This window comes from Haliaeetus albicilla, chromosome 21, assembly GCF_947461875.1.
Source record: "Haliaeetus albicilla chromosome 21, bHalAlb1.1, whole genome shotgun sequence".
NCBI classification, from domain to species: domain Eukaryota; kingdom Metazoa; phylum Chordata; class Aves; order Accipitriformes; family Accipitridae; genus Haliaeetus; species Haliaeetus albicilla.
In genome coordinates, this window is record NC_091503.1 from 21175535 (window position 1) to 21197745 (window position 22211).

The 22211-nt window shown below is 42.9% G+C and overlaps 1 long non-coding RNA gene across 1 annotated transcript in view; it reads right to left on the reverse strand.

Moving 5' to 3' along the window:
* Positions 1–207: 207 nt before the first annotated feature.
* Positions 208–22211, reverse strand: part of LOC138690338 (uncharacterized) — a 53000-nt gene continuing 30996 nt past the window's right edge. The window contains exons 5-6 of the long non-coding RNA XR_011329182.1: positions 12547–12639; positions 208–10030 (exon numbers count right to left, since the gene is read on the reverse strand). This is a non-coding gene — a long non-coding RNA (uncharacterized lncRNA). The remainder of the gene's footprint in view (positions 10031–12546; positions 12640–22211) is intronic.

A 22211-nucleotide genomic window follows, 5' to 3' on the forward strand; every position in this document is an offset into this window, starting at 1 on the left:
GCTGAGAACAGACTGTGTTTGGTAATCCCTTAGTCCATATCAGCTGCAGCCAAAAGTGCTGTTTTACATCTGATTACAACCTTTGTCTTCTAAAGAGCTCCGAGTCCCTTGGTGGATTGTAGCAGTTTCAAGAAATTATCTGCTATCTGCATATCCTACATTGCTTAGGTATACAAGTAAGATATTCCTTACTGCTCCTCCCTCAGACACTCTGGAGACATGAGACAGACGATTCCAGTCTGGATCCATTCCACTGCAATTATCCACTGTTTTTTTGTAACATATTTTTTATTTAAATAAATCAAGAGGTTCCATTTAGCATGTTGCGTTTGTCTTGGCATACACTTCACACATGCAGAAACTCTATATTAAGGCTTTCATACAGCCGTTAGCAAAAGAATCAGCCAAATGTATCCCTGGTGTAACTCTACTGACTTCAGTGAAGTTTCACCGGGGTATCCCTGTTCTGTTGATTTGTCCCCTTTGTTCTCATTCCAAAAGACAAAACCCAAGAAAATGTATGTTTGTATTTAGTTAACGCAATGTATTCCCTGTATGGTACACATGTAAACCCCTGCACTTTCCTTCATTGTCTGCTATACTGCTTGCTGGTTTATAGGAATGATTTTCACGTTTATATATCATTCTGGTTTTACAACAGATGTTGTAACAACATAGATGTTGCAAGATCAAGCAGCAGGAAATCAGGAAACATTAAACTTTAAGTCGCCATTCACCCCATGAACATAAGCTGGCAATCTTGAAGTGAGACTGTTGGTACCGGCAAATGTAAAGAGCAGCGGGAGTAACTTAGAATTATGAGTGCCAGTCTCCAAGGATCAGTTCCTGGCCCTATTTCAATGTAAGGGTTAAAGCAGCAGCATCAAAGAGGTGAGAAGAAGCAGATCCAATAACAGCATGCTGGTCTGGTGTGAGAGGTGGGCAGCACTTCACCTGGCTTACAGTGTGGTGCGTTGCATTGCCTGGACTATCCTGTCATGGCTCCATGTTTGCTTCAGCAGGTGTCATGAGGTGTTATCTCTTCGTGCCGTATAAAAACCAGGTAAGCAGAGCACTGCCTACTATGAGAGTCAGTTTAGGAAGAATTAAAGCAGAGTGACTTCAGTCAGGGAGGTGAGACTTGAGCAAGCTCCCTTACAAATTAATTTTTGCCTCTCTGCTATCAAACACTTTTATCAATGACATGGATGGAAGCACAACTGCATTACGGACTAAGTCTACCCTGACAAAAAGAGTCAGTGGGAGTGATAAAGATTGCAGATCACCAGTCTGGAGCACTTGCTAAATTAGGCACAAGCAAATGGCATGCCTGATGATACAGGGCTATATCTGCCAACAGAGAATTCCTCACACTGAAGGGGTGCACAGGCTACCCCTGACAGTTAGTGCCCAGAGGTGACACGGTACGTGGCATCTCCGCGTGATGCATCAGCCATTGCAGTTCTATTAACAGAAAATACCGTTTCTCCTGCCACTCGTGGGTCTCTTACGTATTTGGTAGTGGCAGGATCTCTGCAGTACTGTGTCTGTTTCTGGGTGCTGAAGCACTATGAGCACTCAGAAAAGATCCCCTCAGGGGAACGATGGGCTCGGGGCACATGACTAGGGCGCAGACCTGAAGGTGAGAGTGTGGTTAGCATGTCAAGGCAAAGGCAAAAGACTTAATTAATCATCATCAAAACAGGCAACAAAAACCTGATAATGTGTGGGCTTTTTAGTTTAGCAGATACATAACATTCTGTGGCTGGAAGTTGAAACCAGTCAAATTCAGAATAAAACTGACATGCAGATTTTTAACATTCAGGATAATTAACCAGTGGAGTTATTTCCCTAGGGCTACAATAGAGTATACATCATTGGAGAACTTTTCAATCAAAAGAGAATGCGGGTTTGGGCTTTTTTTCCCAAACAGATATGCTCTAATTCAAGGAAGAATTAATTGAGGCCAGTATTGCAGTCTGCACAATACAGGAGATCACATTAAATGTAACCCTTGATGTTTTGGGCATCTTTTACTGGGCAGAGAGGCCCAAAAGCAGGATTGTACGTATGTAAAAAATAGTCTTATTTATTGCTAACACACACAGCAGTAGGCCAGGACTAACATTATTAGGCTAAGCATTCATATGCTCAGTATCCATGGGGCAGTCACCTTGTGAGTCTCTGCTGGCCAAGGTGCTGTCAGTCAAGAAGAGACGTGTCAACCTCTGTTTCTCCTTAGAACAGGCTGATCCTCAGTCCTCCTGTTGATGCACTGCCTTCCTCTCTGCCTCTTCTCACAGGGGTTTTAGATCTTGTCAAGTCAATGATGGTTTTCTGCTTTTTTCCCCTGCTGAATCTCTGATGACTTTACTTCTCTGCTTCAAACTGTTACTAACTGGTACTTACTCAATAAGCTCACCTCTGTGGTCCCTCTTTTTTTCTGCTTTCTTGCCTTGCACGGCTTAGTTGCTTATAAAAATCTCTCACCTCCAGATTAAAGTGGGAGTGACAGCTACAACTCATCTCCATGAAAACTGAACCATGACTCACATAAATGGTTCCAGTGGTACCTTTTGATTTTACAGTTAACAAATATACTAGCTGCTCCACGACTTCCCCTCAGAGGTTGCATCCCAGATGAACATATACCTTAACGAAAAGTGTCTGTTGAGCCTGCTTATGCATGAGGGTTGCAGGCATACCCAAAGAGGTAGAAGGAATAGTTCCCACCTTACCTCCGTGTGATGTCAGCCACGACTATTGAAAGTTGGAAAATCAGTAATTAAAAACAAATTCTGCTGCTGTACACAAATACTGAGTGAGGGGTATGTATGAGGCATGTGCTTTAGACCTCATAGAGGCAAATTAAACTCTAGGTACTGCTGTGTTCTTACGTTTCACATTTTATATCTTTCTCTACAACTATTCAGAAAACCCAAAGGCATGGCTGTGGTTGGGGATAAAGTATGTGCCAAAGTTCAAACATCTACACCAATTCTCTAATGTGTTAGAGTTGCTTAAAAGCCATAACAAAAAAAGTGCATTTTCCCCCCATTCTCTGTAATTCAAAACTTAATTACAAACTAAAATCCAGCAACTTCACTCTGGGTCTTTCAAGGGATATATAACATTTTGGGCAAAATATTGACAGAATGATAAATGTTCTGCAAATGCCCTGTAGAATAAAAGTATTTTAACTACAGGGGTCTCCAGAATGTAAAGCAAAGTTTTTTCTAGCACTGATAACAAGTGGTACCATAGGCAGTCCTTAATGTCCTGCTTCATAAGCTTCTGTAGCATGCCATTCTTCTGTGAGCTACACAGAACCTGTGCACACATCCCACTCAAAACTGCTATTGCAAGCAGAGGGAAAAAAAACTTCCTTCAGCTTTAGTGCAAGCCTTTTTTGGTGGACAGACAAGTAATGTTTGTTCTGGCTATAGTACGTCTTTTAAATGTTATCCGTTGCAGTGCCTGGAAACTCCACTAATGGCTGTGTGTGAAACTGTGACAGATGGATTACAGAGATAGATAACAGTGGACATTTTTATGTACTTGTAACCTGATAAAAATATTTCATTTTTATGTCCATGGATAACTTCAAAGAATAAAACAACAGAAAAAAAACCCCAACCCAAACCAAAACACTAGCAGAGATGCAAAAGAATCTGAGAGGACAATGAAATTAATTATACACTCATCTACATCACCTTGAAATAAGATTCAAGTGAAGTTTCAGCAAGAGTCATGCTTGAGGCTTGAGTGCCAGTCACACCACCATGTCCTGCTAGTATGTAGAGCTAAGAAGTGATTTTTCTTTTTTTTTTTTTGCACAAAGCTCAAGGGAGATGAGATGAAGCAGATTCATCCCTTTTGCATTGCTCTGAGTTTGACCACTCTGGTGGAAGCGCTGCACATCCACAGCCCAAGAGGCTGAACCTGCCACCCCCCCTCACTGTTACCATGCCGCTGTCTGCAGGACTGCCTGTACTCTTGCGGAAAGTTAGGGTACACCACTAAGAGCTCTCCAAAAGCTCCCCATGGGAACCTTCTTCAGCGGGATGTGACATCCTTTCAATCTGGCTCACAAGGGAGAGCCCACCTGATGAATTTGGCTAAAGTTAAAACTCACTAATCTGAATGCCACTTCACGCCTTTGTGCTTATGAGATGAGCACCTCCTCTTCCTTCAGTTCGTAGAAAAGAAATGCAACTCATCTCTTCTTCCCTGTCTCCTCACGCAAAGAGCATCAGCACCAGCATGGTTCTCAGAAATTTGTAAAAGTTGTTTATTTTTGTTCCTTTTTCAGAGTCAGGAAGGTTACAGGGTAACTGTTCTCCAAGCAGTATGCCACTTCTGCTCCTAACAGAAACAATACAGGGTAAATCTGTGCAAACAATTGGTTGGTTTTGCTTTAAATTAAAGCACTTCCATTCTCAGCGAGACTGTTTCAATCTGGATGTTGAGACAATGTTTGGGTTGTTTCTTATTTAGAAGTGTTCATCCATTCTCAGTCACGGCAGAGACCGAGCACGGCATTACTTCGGTGTCTGCCTGGGGTGTATATGCGTGTGTATGTATGCATCCTATTTTTGAGCTATTTTAACTTACACTTCATATTCTAGTGCTTTCTGATAAGTAGAGTTTATGTCAGAATAATTGGCCTGAGGATTTTTCTTTCCAGTCCAGTACATTTCTGAGGTACAGCTACATGGGATATAATGGAAATGCCTCTAGAGTATCTGTCTGACAAGGGAAATAGCAAGGGTAAGGAGTGAACACAAAACAGGGACCTTGTCAAAGAGTGTACAAGCGAATCAGTCCAATCAGTCACTGTGGGTGACGTATCTGAACAAATTGAAGCTGACACAATGGTCAATTTGACTGGGGAAAGTATAATTTTGGATTAGGGTGAACACCTTTAATCTGTCAATTGTGGCAGTCTTAAACCTGTAATTGAAAGAGCACAGCACTGCTTTACTCCAGATGTCAGTCAAACCCATTCACCCTCTTCTGATCACTGATCAGTTTGCAGTCTCTTCTGCATTTACTTATTAGACTCCTATTTATTTCCTCTTTTAGACAAAATTCTTTGCTCCACTTTAAAGAAAATCTCTATCTAATAAAGACAGCCCTTCAGAATAACACTTGGATTCACCTGATTTGCAAGCAGATGGTATTCAGGGCACAGGAAACAACAAAACAGAGTATCGCCATGTGTTTAATTTTAGCTCTCACTCCCTGAATTGCCGTTTCAGCCATAAAACACTATCTTATTTTTAGTCTGCTTGTGTGCCTGAATAGTGTCAGCAATGCCACTCCAGAATTGCAGTCATGCCTCTCTAGTGTAATTCAGAATGAGTTAATTTCTGCCCTGGGAGCACCAGTCCCAGAAGATGGTTGAGTTTCCAGCCCAGCTTACTTGTCCCTCCTGTCTCAGTCTGGGACAGGTAAGTGAATGATTTCCATAGGCATCTTACCCACAGACCTGCCTGTGAAATTACGGACTAAGGATTATGGACTAAGGACTCATGGGATGCAAGGATCGCTTAACAGCTTCAGGAGAAGAATTACTCCATCCCTGCCCACTTGCAGGTGGATGGTTCCATGATTTATCAAGAGAAATGGTCCATATGCTGCTCACAATTCCTGAGACTTTTACCCCAACATCACCTCTTCCAATATTTAGATTAAAGCAACGTGAAACGGAGAATAAAATTAGCCTGACCTTGCAATAAACAAACAGATAACAGAATGACTTGCTGTATGAGAGGCCCTCCAGTTCTATTCAGCATCTCAGGCAAATTCAAGAGGAGAATTTCCTTATCTTTGCTCATGCTGCCGGTGGGCCATGCCCCACACTAACATCCTTCTCTGAATACTGAACCTGACATTCTCCACAGCATTTTGAATTCTAGCCTCTTTAATTTTATGGTCATCACAGATACAGTTGTTTTAAATGTTTGCTAGGGCCCTTCTGTTGCAGCTCTAGAGGCAAAAGGAGAGAGAAACCTCTTGTTATTCTTAACAGCAATCTTGTCTTTGGGAGGCAGGCCACAGGGAAGCACTGAAGAGAGAAGCAGATTCCCATCCCCTGGTAGGAGAAATTGTAGCAAAGGATTAAAGCAGCGAAGCAAACTCATTTCTTCAGCATGTGAGGTTGAAATAAACAGGCAAAGAAGCATCCCACCCTCCAGAGCTTCTCAAGAGTAAATCATCCAAACTATTAGTTATCCATCCTCTACTCTGTCATTATTCTCTGCCTGTCAGCTCCTTGTAGGGGCTGTCTGTTCCATCCCTCTTGTGTTATTATGGTTGCCATGCCCTCCTCTCAGCAGCTCCTATCAGTTATAATGAAACAGTGAGAGGAAAAAAACCAAACACTTGGGCTCCCAAATTACCAGGAATTAAAGGAACAACAACAAAATTGTAAAAAAAAAAAGCCCCAAACAAAACAACAACAAAAAACCAAACCAAGAAACAGAATAAAAGGAAAACCAAAAAGAGAGAGTGAGAGAATTTTGCAATCTGTAGATGATTTCTGCTTCTGGGATTGCATTCGTCATTAAGATTTATAGGTCATTCCAGAGCTTAAATAGCAGATGTTTTCTCATTATTTATCTTCCTGGCTAAGGCACAAGATTCCTTTTTAAGGAAGTCTGCGTAACACATGCAATGAAAATAGACCAGGTCCTAAGATCAGCCCTTCTAACCAGCTCATAAAGGCTGAGCCAAAACACCCATCAAAGAGAAGTTTCGTTTCACCTTTCCACAACAGGAAGAAATGTGCTCACTAGGGTCCGATCCTGAAAATTTCAAATAACAGAACTGAATTTTACCTCTTATCTGGCTGTCCTCTGACTATAATTATGAACATTTGACGAGTTTCTTGTATGAACAGTCAACTGGCTAATAGGCTTCATTTCTGTGCCCCATCCCAAGACCTGTGTTTTTGAGCTTTAATCAAAAGATAGCATAGCAAGTACTATGCTGAATAACATCACTGCCACACACATTCTTTATAAAGCACAACCTGTTAGTACTATGCTGCAGTCATCCAAGCTGATCAAAGTGATGTCACTTCCAGAGGCATCTCTCCTCATAAGACCCCTTCTGGCCTTTTTACATATTTAGCCACAGAACTGAGGATCCACTTTTCTAACCATTGCACCCCTTTGTGTGCAAATCAGCGACCACTTTCTTTCAAGCTGTTTGCAAGCTATTTGCGCTTGCCATCCTTTGTCGTAGGGGTGGAAGGGAAAAATTAAACCAAACCAGAATTCTGAACTTTCTTCTTGTGTTCCTTATACCAGAAACACCTTCTGATTCAGAACTACAGAATATCCTTTCCATCCTGTAACGTACTTCCAAAACGTATGAATTGTACACATTTGTAACCTCCACAACTTTTGCATATGCTGTTAGGTCTCTCTTTTCAGTGTAATTGGGCTGAATAGGGATCCCACATGTTCCCAATCCAGCTGGGTCTGGGTTTGACCTTGGAAGTGTTTCTAGCCCTAGGATCACAGGATGGCTTGTGTGTGAAGATCCCCTTTCTGGCTGCTCTTCCCTGAGTGCAGGGCTTCGCAATTCTCCTGCTCCAGGCCTTACAAGCACTGCTGAGACCACTCATGCCTGAACAACCTACTCAACAGCACACACCTCTAGGGTGATAGATTCACTTTAGAATCAAAAGTAATTAAGAGAAAAAGAAACAGATTTGCACAGCAACCTCACTCTCAAACCACACAAGCGTTACAGCCCTTCAAGTAAAGCACGAAAAGCCTTCATAATCCCCTGCAGTGTCAACGGCCTCTTCTTGGAAGTCTATGGGACCTCCTTGCCTCTGCAGATGTTGAGGCATGGAATAAAAGAAACTTTGTCCCTTTTCCGAGATCTCAGTTTCTTACACCAGCTGCCCTGCTTCTCGGCATCGTCAGGCAATTAAAGCCCAAACCCCATTGGAGATGAACTGGAGCAACCAGTTCCCTTAAGCCTGCCTGCCCTCTTTAGCAAATCTGTTGCTCTGAGAAATACTACTACTGACCAGCACAGCAGCTATGATGGTGAGGTGCCATGTGAGATTTTAGCTATAAGCACTGCCCTGTACAAGGGTTGTGTAAGCATCACTCCTCCCGACATACCTCTATACTCGAGGACACGGTTTGTTCATTTGCTGCTGGTCCGGAGTTTCAGAGCACTGAAGTCACGGCACCTGCCCGCTCCCTCAGCAAGTTCACAGACAACAGCGACTGCACAGGACGTATGAGGGGCCTCTATTTCCTTCTACAGGCAAATACTTGACCCTCATCTGCCTCTCTTGACAATCAGCACACGCTGTAACAAGATGGTGAGAAGCCTTTGCCCTGCCAAGAAGCAGCTGTTGTACATTAGGGCTGCTACAGCGGATGACAGAAAAGCCCCTCCTGCTGCCCACCTCAAGACCTATGGACTCTTTAGCCCCTGTTGCCAACTAACTATATGTGTGCATTGTCTTACAAACAACAGGATGACACCCCTTGACATCTCATGACTGCTCACTAGAGTTCACACAGTATTATCTTGTGAGTATAGAGGCTCTGATGCTGTGAGGAAGCAGCAAGAGCAGGGCTGCTCCCCAAGGGAAGGTGATCCAGGAGCTGAGAGCAGCCCCAGCACAGCCAGCACCCTCAGCATCCAGGACCCAAGTACGGTGGGCAGAGCCAGGGGATGGTAACATGGTCCATCAACAGCTTCACACACAGCAAGTGCTGAATCAGGTCCAGGCACCTTCCAGGGGCTCCAGCCAGGTTCAAAAGACACAGGACCAAAGACAGGACTGGAAAAAAACTACAGTGTACATCTGAGAGGGCTATCCAGAAAACAAACCACCCACAACATAGGTCCAAGGTCCCTCTAGGAGACAGGGCCAGGGACAGCACTAGAGACAGGAGCACTCGTTTGCCACTGTATTTAGCACTAGTGCAGCCTCACCTTGAGTATTGTGTGCAGTTCTGGGCCCCACAATTTCAAAAGGATATTAAGGTCCTTGAATGCGTCCAGAGGAGGGACTGAAGATGGCGAAGGGGCTGGAAGGCATGTCCTGTGAGGAGCAGCTGAGGACTTTGGGCTTCTCTAGTTTGGAGGGAGGAGGCTGAGGGGCGACCTCATTGCTCTCTGCGGCTTCCTTAGGAGGGGAAGGGGAGAGGGAGGGGCTGAGCTCTTCTCCCTGGGATCCACTGCCAGGACACGTGGGAACAGTATAAAGCTCCATGAGGGGAGGTTCAGACTTGGCGTTAGGAAATATTTCTTTACTGAGAGGGTGCTCAAAGCCTGGAACAGGCTTGCTAGACACGTGATTGATGCCCCATGCTGGTCGGTGTTGAAAGGGCATTTAGACAATGAGCTTAATAACATGCTTTAACTTTTGGTCAGCCCTGAAGTGGTCAGGCAGTTGGATGTGATGATCATTGTAGGTCCTTTCCAACTCAACTCTTCTCTTCCATTCCATTCCATTCCACCTACAACACAGGTCAAACAGAGATGGAGGCCCAGGCCTGACCTGAAATGGGGCTCTTGGGTCCATGGGAAGGGGTGTGAGTGGAGGCCCTGCGTTAGGCTGGTCACAACCATTAAGGCCTATTAGTGCCCTCAGGGCCCTGACATCCATCACGGGGCATTGACCTGTCTACCTTTAGGTATCGCAGCGAGGCACCTCAGCTAGGCTGACTTCTCTATACTTGGACAATATAGTGTGAATTTACTTCAGTTAGCTAGATGGTGTGACTATCCCACTGCAGGTCTCACTACCTGACCCTCTCTGGGGAAGTATGATAGTTCTTCTGTTCTTGGGGCCCTCATGCTCTGCAGGACTTTGCTCTGGGTAGACTGCACTCTCGCTTTAATCCTGTGCGTCCCAAAGTTTGCTCAGTCATTCTCAGAGCAAGTCACCCTCTGATTCTTGTCTTTAACCTCTTTCCCATGTATCTGCATAGTAGCTCAATGAACTGTCTGTAGTGTCAGTCTATCCAAGCTCTTTCCACTATGTCTGTGAGGAGGTAAAGAAAACGCATATAAAAACTGTAGAGTCAGTGCTGTGTGCTAACTGCCTGTGTCCCTTGGAAAATATTCGCACTGCTTGTTATTGACGTGAAAGTTCTCTTGGTAATTTGTACACTGCTTTTAGCTCTTCAGGATTCCTTCCCTCTTTGGCTTCCCTAAAGAAATGTGCTATACAGGCTAACATGAGCGTTCAGCTGAGCTCCAGTCCAGTATTCTTCTGTATTAGGCGAAAATGTTGTTTTCATTACCAATCTTTAATCCTTTAAAAAAAAAAAATAAAAATCCCTGCAACTGAAACTGTTTCTCATAAAGTCCACATTGCATAAACATTTGCCCCAGGTCCTGGGAACAACAGCCAGTCCACACATGGACTCCACCACAAAAGCAAGAGCTCATAGTGGTCAGGCCAGGGCAGAACAAGGACATGCTCACTTTAAGGGACAGATGGTATCTATTTAGCTAAACATTCTTCCACTAAGGCTGTTTTAACGCCCAGATCATTTTTATCAGCTTCTTATCACATTTGGGAGCCCAGCATGCTTCTGATGGAGGCTGTGTAAGTGCTTCCCAGAGAGTGCTGTAGTTTCAGGGTTCAAGGCAACATATCAGCGTGAAGAGGAGGTGTGTGGATGCGGAGGGGGGAAATAAAAACAACCCCATGCCATGTTTGCTGATTTTGAAATGTTCTTGGATGAATTTCCAGGTAGAATATAGATACAAGAACGTGGGAGGCCTCCTTCATCTATACCTAGTTTTGCTATACGTTCAGGGCCAGACTGTGAGCCTTTAACTCATCCATGCCTGTGCACCATTTTGTAGGCTGACATGAAGGAGGTCTGCCAGTGCGCTGAACAACTCAGAGATGCCTCACTGGCGTCTGTAGCATGGTATTAAGCCCAAGCTATCCTGGCTCACATCTGACTGCAAAATTCAGTGTAGACATGCAACTTAGCCTGGCACCCACTCCTAGGAGTGCTTCCCTTCCCAGATACTTCTGTTGCGAGGACAAGGTGTTACTCATCATCACTACGCATATCACAGGGTGCCTTACTGTTAGACTGTCAGGCGGAGCTGTCATCTGAAACCTCCAGTGCAGTGAGGCGATACAACCCTCTGTCAGCCCTCTTGAACTGTGGAAGTACCACATGCAAAAACTAGTAGCACGACATCTGCACAGTGTATCATGCACCAAAACACCTTGATGTAAAGAACGGGAGGGTGTTCAGAGAGAGCAGAGAGGAAAGTGTGGAACACCTATGAAAGGCAAAGAAAAGTCTCCCTCTCTCTTTTTCTTTCTTCACCAGGGAACTGGCTCACACAGTACTACAATAACAAACACTGGCAGGCTGCCCAGCATCACTGTACTCTGGTTGTAAGTGAACTATGAGGCTCAAGCAATCTTCTGGGAAAAGTTCACACCAAATGTATTGCATGTTATGTTTTCCCCTCATTGTATTTTTTTTTCCAAACCAGTCTATTATATTCCTTCCCTGTTGCATTATGGATTTCTTTAAGATCCCCAGGAGCTGCCCTTTTAAAAACCAAACATTGAGTAATCAAACAGATCTGTTTTTTAAACTAACAGAGATAAACTAGTAATCCTCCTCTCAGAGACAGCCCTCAGAATAAAACCAGAGCACAACTCATTAAATGGTGGGGTTTTCTGTTGTTGGGAATTTGTTTGCTTGGGTTTTTCTCTCAGATAAAACCAAGAAGTTAAGTGAAAGAAGTGCATTATTAAAACACTATCATTATCTATATGATGTACATCTTCCATGTAGTGGAAGCCAAAGCAGAGTAGACTTTACAATAGTAGTGCAGTAAAAGGAAATATGTTCCAAAGAGCATGTTCTGTGTTTGACCTGAACCTTTCAAAACAAGTCTTATGTGGTTTTACATGATAGTCCTGGTCATCTCAAAGATGCCAACTGTAACTCCCACTGTAAATTTAATGGGTACACAAATATTTTATTAGAAGTACATGAATCTTGAAGAGTGAAGGGAAGAGTCATGCGTTCTGTGCTGAAGGCAATAATAAGAAGCATTTATTTATTTTTGACTATTTCTCAATGTGGCTTTTACAGTCATAAAAAGACAAATTTTTTTAAGTTCACAAAAACTATGAACACATTGGACATAATTTGTCCAACAAATCAGACCACAGATAGTCAGTTGGAAACTGGATAACAAAAGCAGACCCATCTACACATAACCAGCCCAAATATGTATTCCCCATTGCCCTGCAAATACAGATACTGTGAATTTATAATTTACTGTTGTTTTTACTAATTAATTTTATTGTATTAGTGCCTGGAGGCCTTTGCTAAGCTCTGTATTGCATTGTGTGAGATGTTGTACCTATGCATAGGAAGTTTCTGCCTCAGAAGGCTTAGGAGGTTAACTTAGGGTCATTTTGCAGATGTAATGGCACTGTACAGAAAGCAAACTCACAGCAAACATGAAACAGTTCATTCAGCTTTAATTTGCAGTGGTATTGAGCACCTGTAATTCCCGGAGACCTCAGTAGGAGTTTTGGGTGTTCAGCACTTTTGAAAGCCAGGCTGAAGTTCTTTGCTATGCTTCTGACAAAAGGTCCTTAGAAATCAGAGACAGAAAAGACTTATTAGGTTATCAGGCCAAATTCATCCCAGAAGAAAACCTACTGAAGTCAATGGAATTTCATTGGGGATGGATTTACCATAGAAAGATTGTTCCCTGTAGTATATTTAGAAGTGCTTTGTCCTATACAGTTTTAATTAGCTCTACATTAGTCAAGGTACTGTACCATTGTTTCAATCAGCTACCCTCGCAGAGAACTGTCTCTAGCTATCCTTGTCCATGTTTCCCCTCCAACCCCCATCCCTTGCTGCCTCATTCTCACACCCTCATTATTTTATGTCTAATTTGGCTAATGAATTTCTCAGACAGAGCCTTCTTTCATGTTTGAGAAGGACCTAGCCTGTACTGAGGTTAAAAGAAAAAAACCAAAACCAAAACAAGACCAGGAAGAGAGAACAAATTCTCCTATTGAGAAAAGCAAAGGTGTTTATGAAGCCTTAAGCTTTTCTTTGTCACTCCATCCATCCATATACAGCTAGGCTACAGTTTTTCAGCACATATTCTGCATTAAGATGGACATGAGTACTTTAGTTTTGACTTCCCAGTTTCATCACTGACTCACTGCATTGTTAGAACAAGTGGCTTCACTTTTCAAACCTCTGTTTTACCACTGTTGCAACAGCCATGGTCATGCACATGTAAAGAATTTCTCAAGTTGCTTCACAGAAATCAGGAAATCATTTTAAGTTCTGTAGTGGAAAAGCACAGTAATACAAGGCAAAGGACTGTTGCCATCAGTACTACTGTCTTTTTTTTTTTTTTTAACTATTCTAACACAAACATTCATCTTTTCTCTGAGTCTTGCTTAATTTTTTTTACCTCCTCTAATGAAAGTTCTAACAAGATTATAGGGAATTTGTAGTCTCTGTATGCTTTCAGTCACATAATTGCAACTAAAACAACTGTGTCGAGAATAACTGCAGAAACTGTGGGTTCAGTGCTGTCTTCTGCCAAAGAAAAAAATGTCCACAACTAAGAAACAACCTCTAAAACCACACTGGACAAGTTACTAAATCCCATCTACGTAAAGATGTGTGTGTTCACTTCTGAGTCACTGTATCATTTGACCACGCAAGAAACAACACAGTTTGCTTGAGGAATGTCAGGAAGACCAGAATATAATTAAAAAATAGCGATGTTTTCAGTTTTCTTAATGCTCTTCTAAAACAGGCACACACTCACTTTAAAATTAACCACAGAGCTTAATTAAGCTTCTTCTGATCATGCCGGGAGGGTTCCATGTTGTCTTCCTGTGGTCATTTCATCAGCCAGGGCTTTTCATGTAAGAATGTGCTGCATGCATGTCACAGCATGGGATCTCATCAGAGACACCTGCTCTCAGCCTGTGAACACAGATTTTAATCCCCCTCCCTGCAAAAATGGTGACAGAAGGGCATATTATTTAATTACTCATGCATGCTCTCCAAGACAGGGTCCACGGCTCCACTTGTTTCATATGGCTTGTGCTATTTTTGGGGGGTGATCAAATAGGATCGTTGTTTAAAAAGGAGAAAGCTTCACCATAGACTTCTTGTTGCTATTTGATGAGAACAATATATGAAAACATTGGCAAGATGAGAACAGTTAGGGCAGGAACTGAAGAAAATCTAGGTATGGTAAATATAGTCATAAAATTATTTGTGATTTCTTTAGCTTTCACTGTGAAGATATGTGAGCTAAGCTGTACTGTGTAATCTCACTCTCCTCCACTACAAGACCATGGATCCAGCAAAAATTAACTGTGATAGCCATCTCTAATGTACTGGAGAATGTGCAACCAACTTAAAGCCTTCATCTAAGTTAGATCTGCAGTGGTGGTTATGTTCCCCTCAGGTGCTAGAAGGGGGGAAAACAGGAGGAAGATGAAAGAAGAAGTATTAACTTTTAGCTCTGCTTAAACAATGCATTTATTAAATCACTTCAGTCAAAATCATTCAGCAATTCCTCCAAAATCCTATCATGGACGAAAGCAAAGCACAGCTAAATGAAAGGTTATATATTGTATCTGGCAAGCAATCACCAGACTTGCATTCTCATTGCCCTCAGCAGCACCTGCATTCTTTGATCACAGTCCTTTTATGTGCTACACTGTATACAAAAGACCAAGCCAGCAATTAGCCATTCTAGCACTGGGCCCTGAAATCTCTGCAAATGCTTCAGCCCTTTAATGAATTCCTAAATAGAAGGAAGTTGCAAACAAAGTTCAGCTTGTGTATTTTATGCCAGGTTCCCACAGCACTGTAGGTTCTTAGAGCTTAATTAATGACACTTGCATCCTGTATGCCTTCCAGAGTTTTAGTGGAAATTTTACTGGTCACTTCAAACTCTGACATCTTTTGGACAATTGTCCTCAGAATATTGGGCAACTTCCCCAGTCTTTGGAAGGAAAAGACAAGACTTTGCTGCTAATCATGACTCATCTGTATCAACGGGATGGACAAAAACTGGAGGAACAAAATGTACATCATTTAAAGTAAACTACTCATCAGAAATCCTATGCATTGTATAGGAACCAAAACGGGTGATGAAAATGAAAACCACAGCCTAATATACCAGCATTTGGGAACTCTGCCAATGCCCCTAATTAAAATTTTGTACTAATCTCTTCAGGGAATCCAAGAAATTCTTTCAGAAAATGGAACATTCTTCTATGCACATCCAACTACTTATCCTGTAAGAGGGAATATAAAGGAGATTGTATACGATCAGACAGAGGTCAGTGGAGTGGAAAGGACAGTGTGAAAGCTACAGGAAATGAGCCATCTATGAATGAAAATACTGGAATTCCTTCTTGAACCCTGACTTACATAATGTATGATTTTGCTGGTACTGGTCTAAGGATCGTTACATCAATGGAAAGACTTCATTAATTTTAGTGGGGTTTTAATCAGTTCCCAAAACAGGGGAATTCAAAATAGGTATTTAAAATTGCAAGGTATGCCAACATGTCCTTTCCCTTCTTTTCCTTTTGTCCTACCATCATTAGAGAGCTTGGTGAGAGTGGTTTGAGATGAATGAGAAGTGTAGAGGCTGGACTGGAGAGGGTCTAAGACAGCACCTCTGACATTGGCTTGTAGGCAATAAACAACACATTCAGTGCTGTCAGAGGTGCAATTAGAGATGAAAGGAAGGAAAGAGTTAGTAATTGGTTGGTAACTGGAGAGGGAAGGGATGCTGATAGATAAGAATTTCTAAGAAGGGAAAGACCAAATCTGCTTTATTGTTAATGAAAAAGAGCCAGAGATTTTAAGAAGAAAAATAGGGTGATACACAGGTGTGAAGGAGAGGGGAATAAGGTAACTAGAGCAAGTGTACAAGGCTAGGTTAGAATCTCATTCATCTGGATGGAAAAAGAGACAAGATAGGTAAGAGGCATAAGGAAAGTCACAGACAGCAGGGAAACTGCATCATACTTTATCAGTTTTCTCTTTGAAGAAACCAGCAGGGTCCTATAAAGAAAAATAAGTGAAGGCAGTAGGAGAGAACTACCAAAGATGAATCCAGGCTGGCTCTGCAATGAGTAAATCTTCTGTTTAGCTATGCAACTGACCCTCATAATTCAAACAATCCTATCCTGAGCTCAAGTTATTTAAATCTAAGGCTTCTGTTTGGCCAATGTGGAGCTACAGGGTTTAATCATTGATTGTCTTACACTTTCCATAGTCCCTGACACTCATGCAGACTGGCTGAACCTAGCTAGAGGGAAATGGAGGTACAAGCATGTATGGCATCCACCCTTTGCATGGCTGTAAATGACTACATGCAAATCAAGACACTGGGGACTCAGTTCCGTCGCCTAATTCTCCCAAGTAAGATCTCTGCAGTGAACCCAAACAGGACTTTAGCTCCAATGCACTTGTCATTTCCAGAGCTTTCCCTCTTCTCCCCAGCTTAGAAACAAACAAAACTTCCTTTCCCCTACCTTTTTCTAAAGGACCTTTCTGTGACTAAGCCATTTATGTGTCTATATTACATGTAATTCTCTGATGTCAGATGAGATAACAGAGATAATCCTCATAAAGGATTTGTGGCATTATAGATTACAGCTTCCATTCGTATGTTATATGCATTGCCTTCAAGAAGCCTTGAGTGATGTTGTAAGATCTCTGTATTCAGATTATAAGATATTTGTATTCAGCACTGCCTTATTAGAGGTTTAGAAATACCAACAACTCAACTATGTGACCAGCTGTTCAGATCCTGCTGTTCTCTTAATCCATGCAAAGGTAAAATACTATTGTGGTCAGTGGGATCTTTACCAAGGTAACAAGATTTAAACCATTTTCCTTGTATTTCTTCGCCTGCCATTTCACTATAAAGTGATCACTTAGCGGACAAAACAATTTACTCCAGAAAGAAGTCATCTTTGTTTCAACTACAGTTTGTCCAAGCCAGGAAAGTACTTAATTACTGTGCTTTTGCTTTTCTTTCTTTCTTTTTTTTTTTTTTTTTTTTTTGATATCTAAACTCCTGTTGACACAACCAGCAGGAATCTCAACATTGGGTTTTATTTATAGCTCAGGGGCCTACCTAGGGCTTATATATTTTCGTGGATCTGCCTGAAGGTGCCCTCACTGGGCATCTCTCAGGAAAAAGCTGAATAGTTACAGCTGAACCGCTGCTCCAGAACTCAGTTTCTCCATCAGAATGAATGTGGCATTAATAATTCCAGGAGGCGACAATCCCCAGGAAGATCTTTAGTTGTGTTTCCTGCTGTGCAACGCATGGTCTTATGGTGAAGGAACTGAATAACTTTGGGAAACATAGCAGAGCTATACTCAGCAACTTCACAATATGACTGTTCTGATACAAGGCCAACTCTGGCTCCCAAGCCTGGAAAACAATATAGCTGATCTCTGTGATACCGGATGGTGTGAAACAGTATTCACACAAAAGTATATCCTGCTTAGCACATGTGGGATATTCCTAGAAGGAACGTGGCTGATCATAAAGTTGGGTGACATTAACACAGATGTCATGTACAATCCTCTTTTGCCTAATTATTAGTGTATTTATGTTTCTTGAATCTTGCAGTGATTATTTTTTAATTTCCTCTCCGGTGAGAGCATTTAGTAGAGTGGGGGAATTTACGTTTGCTCTCCAATGATGATACGTCAATCTCTACAGCAAAAATCTGTGTTTCCTAGCCTCACCCACAATGACATTTTGCCTGCTGCAGTTGAGCTCCTGAACGTATCAGCAATGTTCAACCAACAACAGCCGTTTCCAGTGTGGAACAATGATCTACACCTTCAAAGAAGCCTAGGCACCTCGTGATTTCAACTACGCGGAAAGAGAGAGTGAATTACGTAGCATAATTCTGCTATGTACAAGCAGGCAAACTTCTAATGGAAATACACCTTTAGCAGCTTGTGTCTGCGTGATTTAGGATGTCACAGATCTCAGCTGTTTGTTGTCTTTCTGACTCCCCTGGCTGTGTTGAAATCACCACTGTGACAGCCAAGATGAAGTAGCTGACTGTGTGAACATTCCTCGTCCTTTCCAATACACAGCAAAACTACTTAGCTTAAATCACCACTGACGGGAACTAACTTCTTAAACAGGTTTGAACTTGATCCTTGTTGAGCACATCTGACTGTGCCCCAGATTGCCTAGTTCAGCTCAAAGCCAGCACACGTACCCTATTATCAGCAGCAGCAGCTCTACATCAGTCAGCAGCTGGCAGACGGGCCCTTGGGGACTTTTCTAGCCAAGGCTAGTGCAGCCCTATGGCTGCTTCAGTATATTCTCCGTGCACAAAACAGGACGTATCTCTGTGCAAATGTTGTTATTGCACAATGGGTGTCATTGATAGCAGGAAAGAGACAATGCTTGGGAGCTGGACATGTTGTTCAAACATCATTCCAGTCTTTTTATATACTCTGATTAAGGCCCTTTACTTAGAACTGCCATCATGCTGTTGCTGGCTACTTTGTGTGCACAGAGAAATCTCTTTTTAGCCTTCTTTAAAGGGTGAATCGAACTGCATTTCAGTGCCTGAATTTCTAGGGTTTGTGACATTCTCGTAATGTAGATTCTGGCTTATCTATATCCAAATACATACGGATCTACCTACGTAAACAGGTACATCCATAGTACCCATCTTTTCAAGCACTGCATACATTTTCACTATTAGCCCATTCAGCTTCTCCACTACATTTCCAGGTCATAACCCCACTGTTGTCAGCAATACTTAGCCCTTGACTCCCTAGCAGTATTTCTTCAGCAGTGGCAGACAGGGCTGTTAGGCAACCAGGAAATCTAAAACAAAGGAAAACTGTTACAAGAAGAACATGGGACAGGCAGAGGAGCAAGTGGAACTAACAGACAAAAGGCCCAAGGGAAAGATGAGAGGCTGGGAATAAGGACAGCGACATTCAGGAAGATTTGCTCCCGGTGCAGGCAGCAGCAGCAGCTGCCGATGCTGCTAGGAACAGTGTCAGATCAAGCAGGAGTTCAACCGTCATGGAAGTACAGCACCAGCACAGGGCTAAAGCTCTTAGCATCCCATGTTCAAAACAATACACAACTAAGCACAAAGATGTATGACTAACTGGCAAGATTAATTTCCTAAACCCGGATGCCTCTTTTGGATGCCCAAAGTCTCTCCCACGGGACTTGTGATGCACCTACCAGCCCTGTGTTGATGTCTCAGATACCTCAGATCTCCACCACTGTGTCCTGTCTTTAGGCTTTGACCCCCTGCACCTCATCCTCAAAGCGGGACAATGAACAGGGACCAACTCCAACCAACTTGAGGCAGAACAGCTCTGTGATGACCCAGGTTGTACCTGCAGCTGGCTGATGGATCTGACCCAGGGCAGTGGGCAGCTCAGCTCCTGCCTGGCTCAGCCACGTGGCCACCTCTCACAGCTTACAGAAACCCCTGCTCCCCATCATGTGTGTTGAATGCAAACCCTGCAGCTCAGCACCGTCATTTCCCACAATCACGGCTGTAGTACTCAGAAGAAACAGCGTAATCAAACACCAGGCATCCCCCATTACCATAACCACACGATCAAAGCCTCGCCACGACACAGCCTTTTTCCCCTACCTGTCTGGTCTGCTTTTACCTGGTCTCTTTCAGTCACTGCCTTTCCTTACCGAAGCTCTCAAGTGGCTGTGAGAGGAATGTCTGAGGAGATGAGATAGAAGCACCTACAGCAAATAAATAAACCAATAAAGCAATAAAAAGACAAAGAGAGAGAACAAGGGGGACATGAGCTGTTCGGAGGCTTCAAGGCCAGCCCATAGAGTCACTCAGTCTAGACTCCAGATGTGAACGCAGAGCCTCAGTGAGTGCAATACGGGACTGCGTAAATATCTCAGCCAGATGTCTCAGGGCCCAAGCTACAAATCCTCACAAATGGTGACAGAGTTGGCTGTTGCTGTTCGCATAGCTCTCCTTCCAAGAGAATCAGTGGTCATTCAGTCAGCAGCAGTTCATTTTTGCTGCCAGATGGGAGGGAAAACCAGGCTCAGAGTTGCAGTTAGTCTCATAGCAAACTCAGCAGTCGGTGGATGGGTCATGGAGCCCTCTGTGGGTACCGAGGTTAGCTCAAAATAGCAATCTGGGGAAAGAGCTGAAAAGATTATAGTAAACATAAAAGCACATGATCCCAAACTCCTAAATAGACTAAAGTAACGGGCTGCCATGTTAGGCACCTGAATTCAAATGTAGATCTTCAAAACTTCTTCCATTTCGTCAACTAAGTCTACAGATGCTTAACGTTACACGACGGAATTACCTTACATTTCAGTTGCTGGAGATGTGCATTACACTGGCTCTAAGGAGCTTGATGCTTGTAGCTGCACTTTCACAAATGAAGCATTCCTCTGCCTGACTTTTGTGTTCCCAGAACTTGTCTCGTAGGTGGGTGCCTCACAGAAAGCACCTGGAGGGAACATGACCACCTTCCCATCTATCAGCAGCTGGATCTGTCCCTTGGGAGGCTGGAGATGAGTTTCAGCTCCCTCTTCTGCCTGAGTTAGACCAGAGAACTGAGCCTGCCTCTCCCAGGAAACATCTCTAACTACTAGGCTATAGTGTATTTTAAACCAAAGCTTTCCCAGTGTCTTGGATTTATTCCATACTCCATAAAAAACCTAAGTATTTATTGCAGCAGGGGATAGGACCTGGGGCTCTGCAGTGAAAGTCCTTATATAATCCACCCTGTCACTGGCCCAATTTAGGATATATCAATTTATGACCCAGATTCACTTCAACAAGTCACCCAAAATTGGAACTGGCTGAATAATTTATGAGATGATTTGTAAGCAAAAGCCCTGAGTTGGGTTACTCTGATTCACAGGGATAACATTATTTATGATTTTTTGTTCAGACATAAGGCATGAACATGTTTTAGGATGGCCAATAATTGTCCCAAGATTTGCAGAAGGATTATTTCATTCTCCTGTTTTAGAGTGCCAATAGCAAAGTGACTCATGCAGTATAAAAGATGAGCTTTTGAACCAAACAGCCCGGAAAAACTTGACAAAGAGACATGTGCTACTGTATCAGCCTCCTGTTCCTGTAGGTGCAGTTACAGCCTGAGGTTGGGCCCACTGGAGAAGTATCTAAAAAGGCCAGTGTTCCCCTCTCCTCTTCAGACATAGGCTCACGGAGATAACTCAGAGTCAAAAAAGATTAGGATAAATTGCATTACTTTGTACTCGCCACAGGCTAGGAGCTCGCGTATGAGCAGTAGCTGATGCAGGGTGACTAGTTAAGCTGCCATGGCAAACTGCTTGGGACTGTGAGCCCCAACTCACAGCCACTTTTCTCTCATTCCCAAGGTCCTAAGGGAGGTCAGACTTGCCAAAAGACGTTCTGAACAACACCGGGCTCCCACAGTGGTACATTTCCTGTAAAGGCTGCAGGGGCTTACTCTGATTTATACCTGTACCACATCTGACCCTCAAACCATTGTTGTGATCCACTTACTTCTCAACAAGACATTTCCTGAGCTGCCACATTCAACCCTGGGTCTACATCAGATTTATCTGAACTGGCAGGTGTATGTTTTTAAGGTTTAATTCATTTCCCTCCCTATCCTGAACAACATGATGCCCCAAAACAGTACAGAGACACCTGTGCTGGTCACGTACATCCTTTTCCTTATTATTCTTCACTTTGTCAAGAGAAAAGGCATTGAGTATAGCAGTCTAAATAAGAGTTAACTCCAAGATCTAAACAAGTATATTGAGCAATTTATTCAGAGTACATCATGCTGTTCTTCCACCTCTTTGGTAATGAATGCACAGCATCACCGTGGCTGAAAGTTAAAGGGGATATTTCTTCTGGCAGCACCCTCCAGGTCCCTTAGGCTGGCTTATCCAGCAATTGTGTTGGCAGTTTGGAGTTTTTCCCAGGATCTTCTATGGCCAGGGATGCTACAGGCCATTTTATTAAATGTCAATGCCCACTACTGATTAATTTTTGAAAAAAATCAACCTTAGAATATTGTTTTTCCTTCTGCTCCACACCAAAAGCAATCTATTTCAAGGTCTTTTCAGAGGGGCTCCTTTCTTTTGGAATAAAATAGCAT